Here is a 14,871-nt window from a genome sequence, read left to right as displayed (position 1 = left end):
AACATGTCAGGAGGGGTAGTGTCTGTTAGTTTTTAGCCAGGGCTGAGCAGGGGGACGCTAACAATTATTGAGCAGGGAAAGTGTACAGGGTCAGTTACAAGCCCATATAACAAAGAATTTGTGAACTAGAAGTGTGTGGGTTTAGTTAACAGCGTGTAAGCACAGAGACAGCTGTATGTGCGGGTGCTTGAGATAGTGGCTTAGATCCATTACTACATCAATGATTATACCGTCAGTTCAAAGCAGGGAAGTTCCAGCAGTGGACACATTTACAACCACATTGTATCCAAATTAACAATGTGTGGAGAAAAGTAAACAGAACGGAGTCCTATTGCAGCAAGCTCCATCTCATCTCCACAGGAAAATACCACACAGAAAATCCACTCCATAAAATATTGACACGTGAATAAAAGGCAGTGCACATTGTGCACATGGTTAAAAAAAAAAACATACATGGCAATGAGTGTCAAAAAATGAAAAGTTGTGGAAATAAATAAAAACACCACACAATTCACCTTTTTTAAATAAGCGTTTATTAATAGCGCAGTGCTGAGATACAAAACACTGAGCAAGACCCAAGTATTGCCGCTACTAGTGAAATCAACAACTGTCCCCCGTTTCATCCTGACAGTTTAAAATTTACACGTGTGGTTCATTTTCGGGTTTGTAGTTTTAATAAATAATAATAAAATATGTAGTTTTATTACACACAAGTTGGGACCCCTAAAGGGGTTCAGTGGTCAATTGACCATGATTGTCATATTGTTACACATGCCTTTCCTCTGTTTTTAATGAACATATTATTTACCTCTGAGTTTATTAATTCCGCATAATATTACTTTCTTTCCCTCTATTATTTCCATTTCTTTTGCAAATCATCCAAAAAAACACATTGCGGTTCTGATGCGTTTTTTCACATATTGATGCGTTTTTCTTTATATAGTTACCTCTTATTGCATTTTATTATGAGTATGAAGCATTTTATATTTTTATAGTCGTAACATCCAGTATAATGAAATAAAAAAAGGATACTCATAGGGCCAGATTTATCATTAGCTCAGGTCAGAATAATGGAGTGAAAAAGTCCCAAAAATAGTCCCAAACGCTAAAACTGCGCACAAATTTCTGCTCTGCACTATGCTCGCCAGTTTTCTGAAAGTGGGCGTGTTTTCTTATGTAAATGAATCTCTAGACAGATTTACTACACTGTTTTTTGCAGCTTAGTTTGCTGTTTATTAAAATTCCTAGATCCTTTTCCATGTCAGTGTTACCGAGTGTTTTACCATTTAGTATGTACGAGTGACTTGCATTATTCCTTCCCATGTGCATAACTTTACATTTGTCAGTGTTAAACCTCATCTGCCACTTTTCTGCCCAAGCCTCCAATCTATCCAGATCCCTCTCTAGTAGTATACTGTCCTCTTCATTAGAGATGTCCCGAATAGTTCGCCGGCGAATAGTTCTCGGCGAACATAGCTTGCTCGTGTTCGCCGCGGCGAGCGAACATATGCGATGTTCGGTCCGCCCCCTATTCGTCATCATTGAGTAAACTTTGACCCTGTACCTCATAGTCAGCAGACACATTCCAGCCAATCAGCAGCAGACCCTCCCTCCCAGACCCTCCCACCTCCTGGACAGCATCCATTTTAGATTCATTCGGAAGCTGCATTCTTAGTGAGAGAAGGGACAGTGTAGCTGCTGCTGATTTAATAGGGAAATCGATAGCTAGGCAAGTGTATTCAGTGTCCACTACAGTCCTGAAGGACTCATCTGATCTCTGCTATAAGGACAGCACCCCAAAAAGCCCTTTTTAGGGCTAGAACATGTCTGTTTTTTTTTTTTCCCTGTGTAATCTAATTGCAGTTGCCTGCCTCCCAGCGTGTGTGTCAGGCTCACAGCGTATACTGTGCCCACTTTCCCAGTGCCACCACTCATATCTGGTGTCACAATAGTTTGCATAAAAAAATAAATAAACTTTTTTGACTGTAATATAATAGCAGTCAGTTTCCTGCACATGTGTGCGTTTCAGGGCCTGCCAGGGGACAGTGTCACACCAGTGCAACTCATATCTGGTGTACGGCATACATATTAGGACATCGTCAGACATCATCCACAACTCCATCCTCCGTCAGGCAAAACTCCCTCCTACCTCAGACTTTAGACAAAACTCCGTCCTCCCTCATCCAAAACTCCTTCAGACCTCAGACAAAACTCCGTCCTCCCTCATCCAAAACTCCGTCCTCCCTCAGACATCAGCCAAAACTCCATCAGACCTCAGACATCAGCCAAAACTCTGTCGTCCCTCATCCAAAACTCTGTCGTCCCTCATCCAAAACTCCGTCAGACTTCAGCCAAAACTCCGTCTTCCTCAGACATCAGCCAAAACCCCGTCCTCCCTCAGACATCAGCCAAAACGTCGTCCTCCCTAACACAAAATATGCCCTACTACACACACTCTTCACCTGACGGAGCTGCTAGCTGCTGGAGAGGCAAAGGACCTATGATGATGTCATGACCATGTGACGAGTCACGTGTGTGGGTGGGGTCAGATGTGCACAGCAGCTGGTAGAGTGTACAGAACTGTAGCCATCAAATAGAGCTCTGTACTAGAGATGTGTGTGTAACCTGCATATAGCAGTGTTGTGTACTGTGTAGCAGAGCTGTATGTGTAACCTGCATGTAGCAGAGAGGTGTACTGTGTAGCAGAGCTGTATGTGTAACCTGCATGTAGCAGAGCTGTTTACTGTATAGCAGAGCTGTATGTGTATCTTGCATGTAGCAGGCTGTGTACTGTGTAGCAGAGCTGTATGTAGCAGAGCTGTGTACTGTGTAGCAGAGCTGTATGTGTAACTTGCATGTAGCAGGCTGTGTAGAAGAGCTGTATGTGTAACCTGCATGTAGCAGAGCTGTATGTGTACCCTGCATGTAGCAGAGCTGTGTACTGTGTAGCAGAGCTGTATGTGTAACCTGCATGTAGCAGAGCTGTGTACTGTGTAGCAGAGCTGTATGTGTAACCTGCATGTAGCAGAGCTGTGTACTGTGTAGCAGAGCTGTATGTGTAACCTGCATGTAGCAGAGCTGTATGTGTAACCTGCATGTAGCAGAGCTGTGTACTGTGTAGCAGAGCTGTATGTATAACCTGCCTGTAGCAGTGCTGTGTACTGTGTAGCAGAGCTGTATGTATAACCTGCCTGTAGCAGTGCTGTGTACTGTGTAGCAGAGCTGTATGTATAACCTGCATGTAGCAGAGCTGTATGTGTAACCTGCATGTAGCAGTACTGTGTAGCAGAGCTGTATGTGTAACCTGCATGTAGCAGAGCTGTATGTGTAACCTGCATGTAGCAGGGCTGTGTACTGTGTAGCAGAGCTGTATGTGTAACCTGCATGTAGCAGAGCTGTATGTGTAACCTGCATGTAGCAGAGTTGTGTACTCAGTAGCACAGCTGTATGTGTAACCTGCATGTAGCAGAGCTGTATGTGTAACCTGCATGTAGCAGTGCTGTGTATTGTGTAGCAGAGCTGTATGTGTACTAGAGCTGTATGTGTAACCTGCATGTAGCAGAGCTGTATGTGTAACCTGCATGTAGCAGAGCATGTACTGTGTAGCAGAGCTGTATGTGTAACCTGCATGTAGCAGAGCTGTATGTGTAACCTGCATGTAGCAGAGCTGTGTACTGTGTAGCAGAGCTGTATGTGTAACTTGCATGTAGCAGAGCTGTGTACTGTGTAGCAGAGCTGTATGTGTAACCTGCATGTAGCAGAGCTGTGTACTGTGTAGCAGAGCTGTATGTGTAACTTGCATGTAGCAGAGCTGTGTACTGTGTAGCAGAGCTGTATGTGTAACCTGCATGTAGCAGAGCTGCATGTGTACCCTGCATGTAGCAGAGCTGTGTACTGTGTAGCAGAGCTGTATGTGTAACCTGCATGTAGCAGAGCTGTATGTGTAACCTGCATGTAGCAGAGCTGTATGTGTAACCTGCATGTAGCAGAGCTGTGTACTGTGTAGCAGAGCTGTATGTATAACCTGCATGTAGCAGAGCTGTATGTGTAACCTGCATGTAGCAGAGCTGTGTACTGTGTAGCAGAGCTGTATGTGTAACCTGCATGTAGCAGAGCTGTGTACTGTGTAGCAGAGCTGTATGTGTAACTTGCATGTAGCAGTGCTGTGTACTGTGTAGCAGAGCTGTATGTGTAACCTGCATGTAGCAGAGCTGTATGTGTAACCTGCATGTAGCAGAGCTGTGTACTGTGTAGCAGAGCTGTATGTGTAACCTGCATGTAGCAGAGTTGTGTACTGTGTAGCAGAGCTGTATGTGTAACCTGCATGTAGCAGAGCTGTGTACTGTGTAGCAGATCTGTATGTGTAACCTGCATGTAGCAGTGCTGTGTACTGTGTAGCAGAGCTATGCACTGTGCAGCAGAGCTGTATGTGTAACCTGCATGTAGCAGAGCTGTGTACTGTGTAGCAGAGCTGTATGTGTATAACCTGCATATAGCAGAGCTGTGTACAGTCGTGGCCAAAAGTTTTGAGAATGACACAAATATTAGTTTTCCCAAAGTTTGCTGCTAAACTGCTTTTAGATCTTTGTTTCAGTTGTTTCTGTGATGTAGTGAAATATAATTACACGCACTTCATACGTTTTAAAGGCTTTTATCGACAATTACATGACATTTATGCAAAGAGTCAGTATTTGCAGTGTTGGCCCTTCTTTTTCAGGACCTCTGCAATTCGACTTGGCATGCTCTCAATCAACTTCTGGGCCAATTCCTGACTGATAGCAACCCATTCTTTCATAATAATTTCTTGGAGTTTGTCAGAATTAGTGGGTTTTTGTTTGTCCACCCGCCTCTTGAGGATTGACCACAAGTTCTCAATGGGATTAAGATCTGGGGAGTTTCCAGGCCATGGACCCAAAATGTCAACGTTTTGGTCGCCGAGCCACTTAGTTATCACTTTTGCTCCATCGTGCTGGAAAATGCATTGTTCTTCACCAAACTGTTGTTGGATTGTTGGAAGAAGTTGCTGTTGGAGGGTGTTTTGGTACCATTCTTTAGTCATGGCTGTGTTTTTGGGCAAAATTGTGAGTGAGCCCACTCCCTTGGATGAGAAGCAACCCCACACATGAATGGTCTCAGGATGCTTTACTGTTGGCATGGCACAGGACTGATGGAGCGCTCACCTTTTCTTCTCCGGACAAGCCTTTTTCCTGATGCCCCAAACAATCGGAAAGAGGCTTCATCGGAGAATATGACTTTGCCCCAGTCCTCAGCAGTCCATTCACCAAACTTTCTGCAGAAGATCAATCTGTCCCTGATGTGTTTTTTTTTGAGAGAAGTGGCTTCTTTGCTGCCCTTCTTGACACCAGGCCATCTTCCAAAAGTCTTCGCCTCACTGTGCGTGCAGATGCGCTCACACCTGCCTGCTGCCATTCCTGAGCAAGCTCTGCACTGGTGGCACTCTGATCCCGCAGCTGAATCCTCTTTAGGAGACGATCCTGGCGCTTGCTGGACTTTCTTGGACGCCCTGAAGCCTTCTTAACAAGAATTGAACCTCTTTCCTTGAAGTTCTTGATGATCCTATAAATTGTTGATTGAGGTGCAATCTTAGTAGCCACAATATCCTTGCCTGTGAAGCCATTTTTATGCAATGCAATGATGGCTGCACGCGTTTCTTTGCAGGTCACCAAGGTTAACAATGGAAGAACAATGATTTCAAGCATCACCCTCCTTTTAACATGTCAAGTCTGCCATTTTAACCCAATCAGCCTGACATAATGATCTCCAGCCTTGTGCTCGTCAACATTCTCACCTGAGTTAACAAGACGATTACTGAAATGATCTCAGCAGGTCCTTTAATGACAGCAATGAAATGCAGTGAAAAGTTTTTTTTGGGGATTTAGTTAATTTTCATGGCAAAGAAGGACTATGCAATTCATCTGATCACTCTTCATAACATTCTGGAGTATATGCAAATTGCTATTATAAAAACTTAAGCAGCAACTTTTCCAATTTCCAATATTTATGTAATTCTCAAAACTTTTGGCCACGACTGTACTGTGTATATAGAGCAGTGTGTCTAACCGCATGTAGCAGGGCTGTGTACTGTGTTACAGAGATGTATGTGTAACCTGGGAACTCTAAAAAAAAGTGTAAAAAAAACAAACATAAAAATTCAGATCACCCCCCTTTTCCCAAAATGAAAATAAAAGAACTAAAAAAATACACATCATGGGTTTCGCAATGTGTAAAAATACCCATTGTATAAAAATATATTCCCCATAAGGCAAACAGCAAAACAGAAAAAAAAAAAAAAAAGAGTCCAAATGTCCGATTCGCCGTTTTTGGTCGCTTCATTTGCTACAAATTTTTTAGTAAAAAGTGATCAAAAAGTCTTAAACACCCCAGAATGGTATCAGTGAAAAGTTCAGATTGCCCCACAAAAAATGAGCCCCCACCCAGCTCCGTACACATAATTACAAAAAAGTTATAGGGCTCAAAATATGGCGACAAAAAAATAAATCTGATTATTATTTATTTTTTTTTATCACTATTAAAACGCAAGAAAAACTATACATATAAAGTATCGCCGGATTCGATCTGACCTGTAGAATAAAAGTAACCAGTCAGTTTTATCGCACATCGAATGTCGTAAATAAAAATCCCGTAAAACTGTGGTGGAATTGCTTTTTTTTTTTCAACAGGAAGAATGGGCAGTTTTACCATCTGAGAAAATAAAGAGCCTCATCCACAACTACCACAAAAGACTTCAAGCTGTCATTGATGTTAAAGGGGGCAATACATGGTATTAAGAACTGGGGTGTGTAAACTTCTGATCAGGGTCATTTGGGGAGTAATGGTTGAGACCATTGAAAGGGGATCCCTCCTTTATCCTAAACAGCAAAATCTTTTGCATAGGGAGGTTCCACTACTGGACATAGGCACCAATAGTGAAAACAAAAATAGAAACAAACAACATTATCAAGGACAAAGACAGAAGGAATCTGTTTGTAACACAATATAGTACAGAGTACCAACACATATGTCATATTATAAAAAAACATTTTCCTGTCCTGTCTTATGACAGAGAATGGACTGACATAGTTGCAGATGGGGTTAAATGCGCAGCCAGAAGGGCACCCACAATTGCAAACTATGTCAGCCCTAGCCTATACCAAGAAGACAAAAAATCGCAACCTGTGTGGCTTAGGACCAAGGGGAGTTATAGGTGTGGACACCACAGATGCATTTGCTGCACACATATGATGAAATCCAAAACCTTTTCCTCAACTGCAAACAACAGAGTTTTTCCAATGAAAGCGTATCTTAACTGCAATACAACCCACGCTGTATATTTGATCACCTGCACAAAGTGCAAACTGCAATACGTGGGTTGTACTATCAATGCAATAAAATCTAGGATACGCAAACACATCTCTGATGTGCCCCACCATGGCAGTCGCAATGTGTCTGCAGCTAGTCTGCATTTTGCTGTCTGCCATGGTGGGGACACATCAGATATGATAGTACAAGGCATAGAAAAAGTTTTCCTGCCTAAACGTGGAGGAGACCATAGAAGAAAATTATTAAACAGGGAATCCTTTTGGATTTTTTCACTGAACACACGCCAACCTGAGGGGCTTAATAAACGCCTAGATCTGATTTTGCAGCAATAATTCTCATGCTAACAAATTTGGCATGTGAATTTCTTCCTTTCCTGAGAATGCTACAGTAAATTTCTGATGATCTGATTTCCATCACATTCCACCATAGTTTGCTAAAATATTGCTACATATCCGGCTCATACCCCATGTATCCTCTTTATATGTATACCCTTGTATGACATAGTTTTTTTCATAGTTATTATACTTTTATTTTCTCTATGCATACATATGGTTATATTTTTGTTTTTTCTTTCATTTAATTTTCATGAGAAGAGTTAACTGAAGGTGTGGCACCTTTTCCTGGGGGCGGTTACAGGCCTGTGGAAACAATCAGTGAACACAGGTGCACCCTCCCATTTAAAAGGTCTCACTTTTAATGTCTTTCTGTGTCATGAAGAAGGGCTGGAAATGTCTCTGGTAGCCCGAAACATGTAGACAAGACTGCTAAATTTTGTATTTCATGGATGAGTTTTTAACCGCAAGCTGAATACGCACATTCCTTTAAAGTGGAGCTGGATTTTTCTCAACTTCTTTCTGCATTTTATTTTTTAGAATACATGCATTTATTTTTTAGGGTTATTTATGGTATATTTTGTTTGAGAGATTTCTCAATAAACTACTTATATTCAATTCAAGTTTCTGGAGTATTTCAGATGAATTGTGTTATATTTCTTTTTTTGGGGTGTATTAATAGGAAAAAGAATACATCTTAATTGCCATTCTGTGGTGAAGTTACATTGTACTAGTGCCTTTTTTAAGGTGTATTATTTTAATTTTATTATTTTATTATACAGTATGTCAGACAGGCAGAAGTAGCAGCAGGAGTTGCAGCAAGAGGCCTGAGCTCCCGGAGTCATCTAGCGGTCATGTCTTGACCAGTAACCTAGGGGTACTTGCATGGTTCATTCGGTCTTCAATTTTGTCGCAAGTGACATCAGACACCTCAAGCCTAGAGTCGGTGGTTTCCTCTGACACGAAACTTAGTTGGCATGGCCCGTGAGGAGGCCCTGTGCCCCCAACTGTCCTCAAACTGCCTCTGTCATTTTCTGTTCCCTCGGCTACACTTTTCAGCAAGGACTAGCTACTAGAGGACAGTCAGCAGCTACTGCCCAGCCAAGATCTGGAGGAGACAACCGACACTTCCTCAGGTAAGCGGGCAAGTAGTGATGATTAGAGTCGCATGGGAGCAGGTGTTGTGAGACCGTTGAGGGGGACATCAGTGACATACTGTCACGGATGGTGTACAGGAAACAAGATGATACAAATAACATACGATGACTCACTGGATCCACAACTAAGGAACAAAAAGGGAGACCCCTGCAATCGACCTGCCGCTCTCCCTTATTGCTCAGCCTATGCGACCACTCTAAAGGTGAATGGGCGCATATCCACGTACCTCGGCTATCTGAACCTGAAGGCCCTACAATAGTGAGGGGACACGACCACCGGCTCCCTACACAGACACGGAGGGAGTCAGGGTCACCTGGATCCAGACAACAGAAAATCATAAATACTAAAACAACACTTATCTGCAGACGAACTGAGAACTGGTAGTTGGGAGCTGAAGACAGCATGCACACTCATTCCAGGAAGTTGTATCAGCCACACCCAACTACCTTATGGGGGAGAATATAAAGGGAGGTAATGAGTCTGACTGCATGACAGCTGAGATAGCCTAACGAGGTGAGGAACAGAAACCAAAACAAAGAAACTCAAGGGGGAGGATCTGAACGGCTCCTGTCAGAACTTCTCAGCTGTCTGCTTGTGACAGTACCCCTCCCTCTAGGAGTGGACTCCGGACACTCAGGGCCCACCTTCTCAGGATGGGACCTATGGAAAGCCCTGATGAGGCGAGAGGCCTTAATGTCCGTCACTGGGAGCCACATCCTCTCCTCAGGACCATAACCCTCCCAATGAACGAGGTACTGGAGGGAACCGCGGACAAGACGAGAATCCACAATCCTAGAAACCTGAAATTCAAGATTCCCATCAACCATAATCGGAGGAGGAGGCAAAGGTGAGGGTACAATAGGTTGAACATAAGGTTTCAATAAGGACTTATGGAAAACATTATGGATCTTCCAAGTCTGAGGAAGATCAAGACGGTAGGCAACAGGATTGATGACAGACAGGATCTTGTAAGGCCCAATAAACCTAGGACCCAACTTCCAGGAGGGAACCTTCAATTTGATATTCTTGGTAGACAGCCACACCAAATCACCAACATTCAGGTCCGGACCAGGCATACGTCTCTTATCCGCCACACGCTTATATCTCTCACTCATATTCTTTAGATTATCCTGAATATTTTGCCAAATAGATGACAAAGACGAGGAGAATCTGTCCTCATCAGGCAAACCAGAAGAGCCCTCTCCAGAGAAAGTCCCAAACTGCGGATGAAACCCATATGCACCAAAAAATGGTGACTTATCAGAGGACTCCTGACGACGGTTATTTAAAGCAAACTCAGCAAGGGACAAAAACGAACACCAATCCTCCTGATTCTCCGCCACAAAACAGCGCAGATATGTCTCCAGATTCTGATTGACACGCTCTGTCTGGCCATTCGACTGCGGATGGAAAGCAGAAGAGAATGACAAGCGAACCCCCAAGCGAGAACAGAAAGCCTTCCAGAATCTGGAAACAAACTGCGTGCCCCTATCAGAGACTATGTCAGAAGGAATCCCATGCAATTTGACAATGTGGTCAACAAATGCCTGCGCCAGCGTCTTAGCATTGGGCAAACCGGGAAAAGGGATAAAGTGCACCATTTTGCTAAAACGGTCCACCACCACCAGAATCACAGACTTCCCCGAGGAACGAGGCAAGTCCGTTATGAAGTCCATGGACAGATGTGTCCAAGGACGGGAAGGAATGGGCAAAGGAAGGAGAGGACCTGATGGCCGTGAGTGAGGGACCTTGGCACGAGCGCAAGTCTCGCAAGCTGCCACAAAACCCTCAACCGACTTACGAAGCGCAGGCCACCAGAATCTCTGAGCAATGAGATCCAGTGTGGCTCTTGTCCCCGGGTGCCCAGCAAGGACCGTATCATGGTGTTCTTTAAAAATCTTGTGTCTCAAAGCGAGAGGCACAAACAACCTCCCAGGAGGACAAAGATCAGGAGCTTCTGACTGGGCTGCCTGCACCTCTGCCTCCAATTCAGGAAAAAGAGCAGAGACCACCACACCTTCAGCTAAAATGGGACCCGGGTCTTCAAAATTCCCACCTCCCGGGAAACAACGTGACAGGGCATCTGCCTTCACATTCTTAACCCCAGGGCGGAACGTAACAACAAAATTAAACCTTGAAAAGAACAAAGACCATCTGGCCTGTCTCGGGTTCAGACGCTTGGCTGACTCCAAGTAGGCCAGATTTTTATGGTCAGTAAACACGGTAATAGGGTGTCTGGCTCCCTCTAGCCAATGGCGCCATTCCTCAAAAGCCAACTTGATGGCCAACAATTCCCTATCTCCCACATCATAATTTCTCTCTGCGGAGGAGAGCTTCTTTGAGAAAAAGGCACACGGTTGCCATTTGGCAGGAGAGGAACCCTGAGACAAGACCGCCCCCACCCCTACCTCAGAAGCATCAACCTCAACTATGAAGGGTAAGGAAACATCAGGTTGTACTAGGATGGGAGCGGAAGCAAAACTCTCCTTGATATCAGAAAAGGCCTTACGCGCCTCTACCGACCAGGAAGAAAAATCTACCCCCTTTCTGGTCATATCCGTGAGTGGTTTAACAACAGAGGAATAATTCAAAATAAATTTCCTGTAATAATTAGCAAAGCCCAAAAAACGCATCAGCGCCTTATGATTCTCAGGAAGCTCCCACTCAAGCACAGCGCGGACCTTCTCGGGGTCCATGCGAAAACCAGAAGCGGAGACAAGAAACCCCAGAAATTGGATCTCTGGAACCGCAAACACACATTTTTCCAGTTTCGCGTATAATTTATTCTCCCGCAGGATGAGTAAGACCTGACATAAGTGTTCCTTATGAGATTTGAAATCAGGAGAAAAAATCAAAATGTCATCCAAATACACTAATACAAATTTTCCCATTAAATGATAAAAAATGCTGTTGACGAAATGCTGAAAAACGGCTGGGGCATTCATCAAACCAAAAGGCATAACTAAATTCTCAAAATGGCCCTCAGGGGTATTGAAAGCCGTCTTCCATTCGTCTCCTTCTCTGACCCTAACCAGGTTGTATGCCCCTCTTAGGTCTAATTTGGAAAAGACTTTCGCCCAAACAACCTGGTTAAACAAATCTGGGATTAAAGGAAGCGGATACGGATCACGAATAGTGATACTGTTCAGCTCCCTGAAATCCAGACAAGGTCTTAAAGAACCATCTTTTTTCTTAACAAAGAAAAAACCAGCGGCAACAGGTGACTTTGAGGGTCGTATGTGTCCTTTTCTCAGACTCTCAGAGATATAAGCCCGCATAGCGACCCTCTCAGGTTGGGAGAGATTGTATAAACGAGATTTAGGCAGCTTGGCACCTGGGATGAGATCAATAGGGCAATCATACTCCCTGTGCGGAGGCAAATCCTGAACTCCACTCTCAGAGAAAACATCCAAAAATTCAGAGAGGAAAGGTGGTACAGTTTTAGTAGAAACCTCAGAAATAGATGTTATGAGGCAATTCTCTCTGCAAAAGTCACTCCAACCATTTATTTGCCTCGCTGGCCAATCAATGGTGGGGTTATGTTTAGAGAGCCAGGGTAGCCCCAACACTAGAGGAGTAGGCAAACCGCTAAGGACGAAACATGACACATCCTCAACATGAGTATCATTCACAATTAAACGGATATTGTGAACTATGCCCTTTAATGATTTCTGAGAAAGTGGAGCTGAATCAATAGAAAAAACAGGAATATTTTTTCGCAAAGTGCAAACCTGGAAACCATGAGTTATTGCAAATTGGTTATCAATGAGGTTGACAGCTGCTCCACTATCCACAAAAATCTCACAAAAAATGCTCTTGCTCTCTAGCGCCACCCTAGCAGGCAGGACAAAACGGGAACTACAAGCAAAAGACAATTCTTCAATTTCCGCCTCAACCCTGCCAATAGTAACAGACGGAATATTCTTAAAAGATTTCTTCCTTTTTGTCTCTTTATTACTCCCAGAAAACTGCCTGAATCTCCTAGAGGGACAAACATTTGCCAGATGATTTATACCTCCACAACAAAAGCAAACCCTCCCCTGCGGGCTGAATCCTCTATTGTCAGAGGCAATCAACCCCAGCTGCATGGGCTCCTGCTCAGAAGGGGCTGACAGCGACTGAGACCCCTGTGCACAAAATGACACCGCTGCACTGTCCCAGGACTGAGCATGATAAGAAGGAGAAATCTCTCCTCTTTCTCTAAGACGCCTGTCAATACGAACAGCCTGAGACATAGCAGAATTCAAGGAGGTAGGTCTTTCATGAAAGGCAAATGCATCTTTCAATCCCTCAGAAAGACCATAACAAAATTGACTTCGGAGTGCAGCATCATTCCAACCCGTATCTGCTGCCCATCTCCGAAATTCTGAGCAGTATATCTCTGCGGATTGTTTACCCTGGCATAACAGACGTAGTCTAGACTCAGCCAGAGCAATACGATCCGGATCATCATATATCTGACCCAGGGCTAAAAAGAATTCATCCACTGAACGGAGGGGTTGTGCCCTCTCCGGCAGCGAAAAGGCCCAGGACTGAGCATTACCCCTGAGCAGCGATATAATGATGCCCACCCTTCGTTCTTCATCACCGGAAGAATGGGGAAGAAGGCGAAAATGGAGTTTGCAGGCCTCTCTAAAACGTACAAAATTCTCACTACCCCCGGAAAACGTATCCGGGAGCGAAATCTTAGGCTCAGCACAAACTCCATGAACGCAAGCTGAACCGGTCACTTGAAACTGAGAAAAAGTCTTACGGAGATCAGCTACCTCCAAAAGCAAGACCCTGAAAGCGTTCAGCCAAAAGTGAAACCGGATCCATGCTAGACGGTTTTGGTGGCTGATAATGTCACGGATGGTGTACAGGAAACAAGATGATACAAATAACATACGATGACTCACTGGATCCACAACTAAGGAACAAAAAGGGAGACCCCTGCAATCGACCTGCCGCTCTCCCTTATTGCTCAGCCTATGCGACCACTCTAAAGGTGAATGGGCGCATATCCACGTACCTCGGCTATCTGAACCTGAAGGCCCTACAATAGTGAGGGGACACGACCACCGGCTCCCTACACAGACACGGAGGGAGTCAGGGTCACCTGGATCCAGACAACAGAAAATCATAAATACTAAAACAACACTTATCTGCAGACGAACTGAGAACTGGTAGTTGGGAGTTGGGAGCTGGGAGCTGGGAGCTGGGAGCTGGGAGCTGGGAGCTGAAGACAGCATGCACACTCATTCCAGGAAGTTGTATCAGCCACACCCAACTACCTTATGGGGGAGAATATAAAGGGAGGTAATGAGTCTGACTGCATGACAGCTGAGATAGCCTAACGAGGTGAGGAACAGAAACCAAAACAAAGAAACTCAAGGGGGAGGATCTGAACGGCTCCTGTCAGAACTTCTCAGCTGTCTGCTTGTGACACATACAGACAGTAGCGGATGATGATTAGTGTTGAGCGTGAATATTCGAATCGCGAATTGTAATCGCGAATATTGCCACTTTAAGAATACGCGACTTTTCAGAATATAGTGCTATATATTCGTATTCACGAATATTCTAATCGCAAATTTATCGCTAATTTATCACGAAAATCGGCACTTAGCAACATCCCTAGCAACCAATAGAAAAGTTGCCTATATGAGTAGTGTTGATCGCAAATTTTCGTATCGCTAATTTTATCACGAATATATTACATTGCTGGTTTTCGCAATCAAGAAAATAATGACTGGAGATCACGAATTCTCGAATTCGCGAATACATGAATATTAGCCCAAATATTCTCGAAATAACGCAAATTCGAATATTGCCCCTGCCGCTCATGACTGATGATAATGACGTAGCCGATCACATTTGGGAGTCGGGTGAAGAAGGGGCTTCATCATCAGAAGAGGGTGGCATCTTGCGCGTGAGGCAACGGCTGAGCCAGCAGGGTGGTAGCGTGGCCATGAGTCAGCAGGGTGGCGGCAGTGGGAGCCAAATATGCCTGGGGTAGATCACCCAAAGTAGTGGTGCAGGGGTTTAAGGACGTAGCAAT

This window comes from Bufo bufo, chromosome 7 (assembly GCF_905171765.1).
Source record: "Bufo bufo chromosome 7, aBufBuf1.1, whole genome shotgun sequence".
Taxonomy (NCBI): Eukaryota; Metazoa; Chordata; class Amphibia; order Anura; family Bufonidae; genus Bufo; species Bufo bufo.
Note: the sequence above shows the minus strand (reverse complement) of the source record.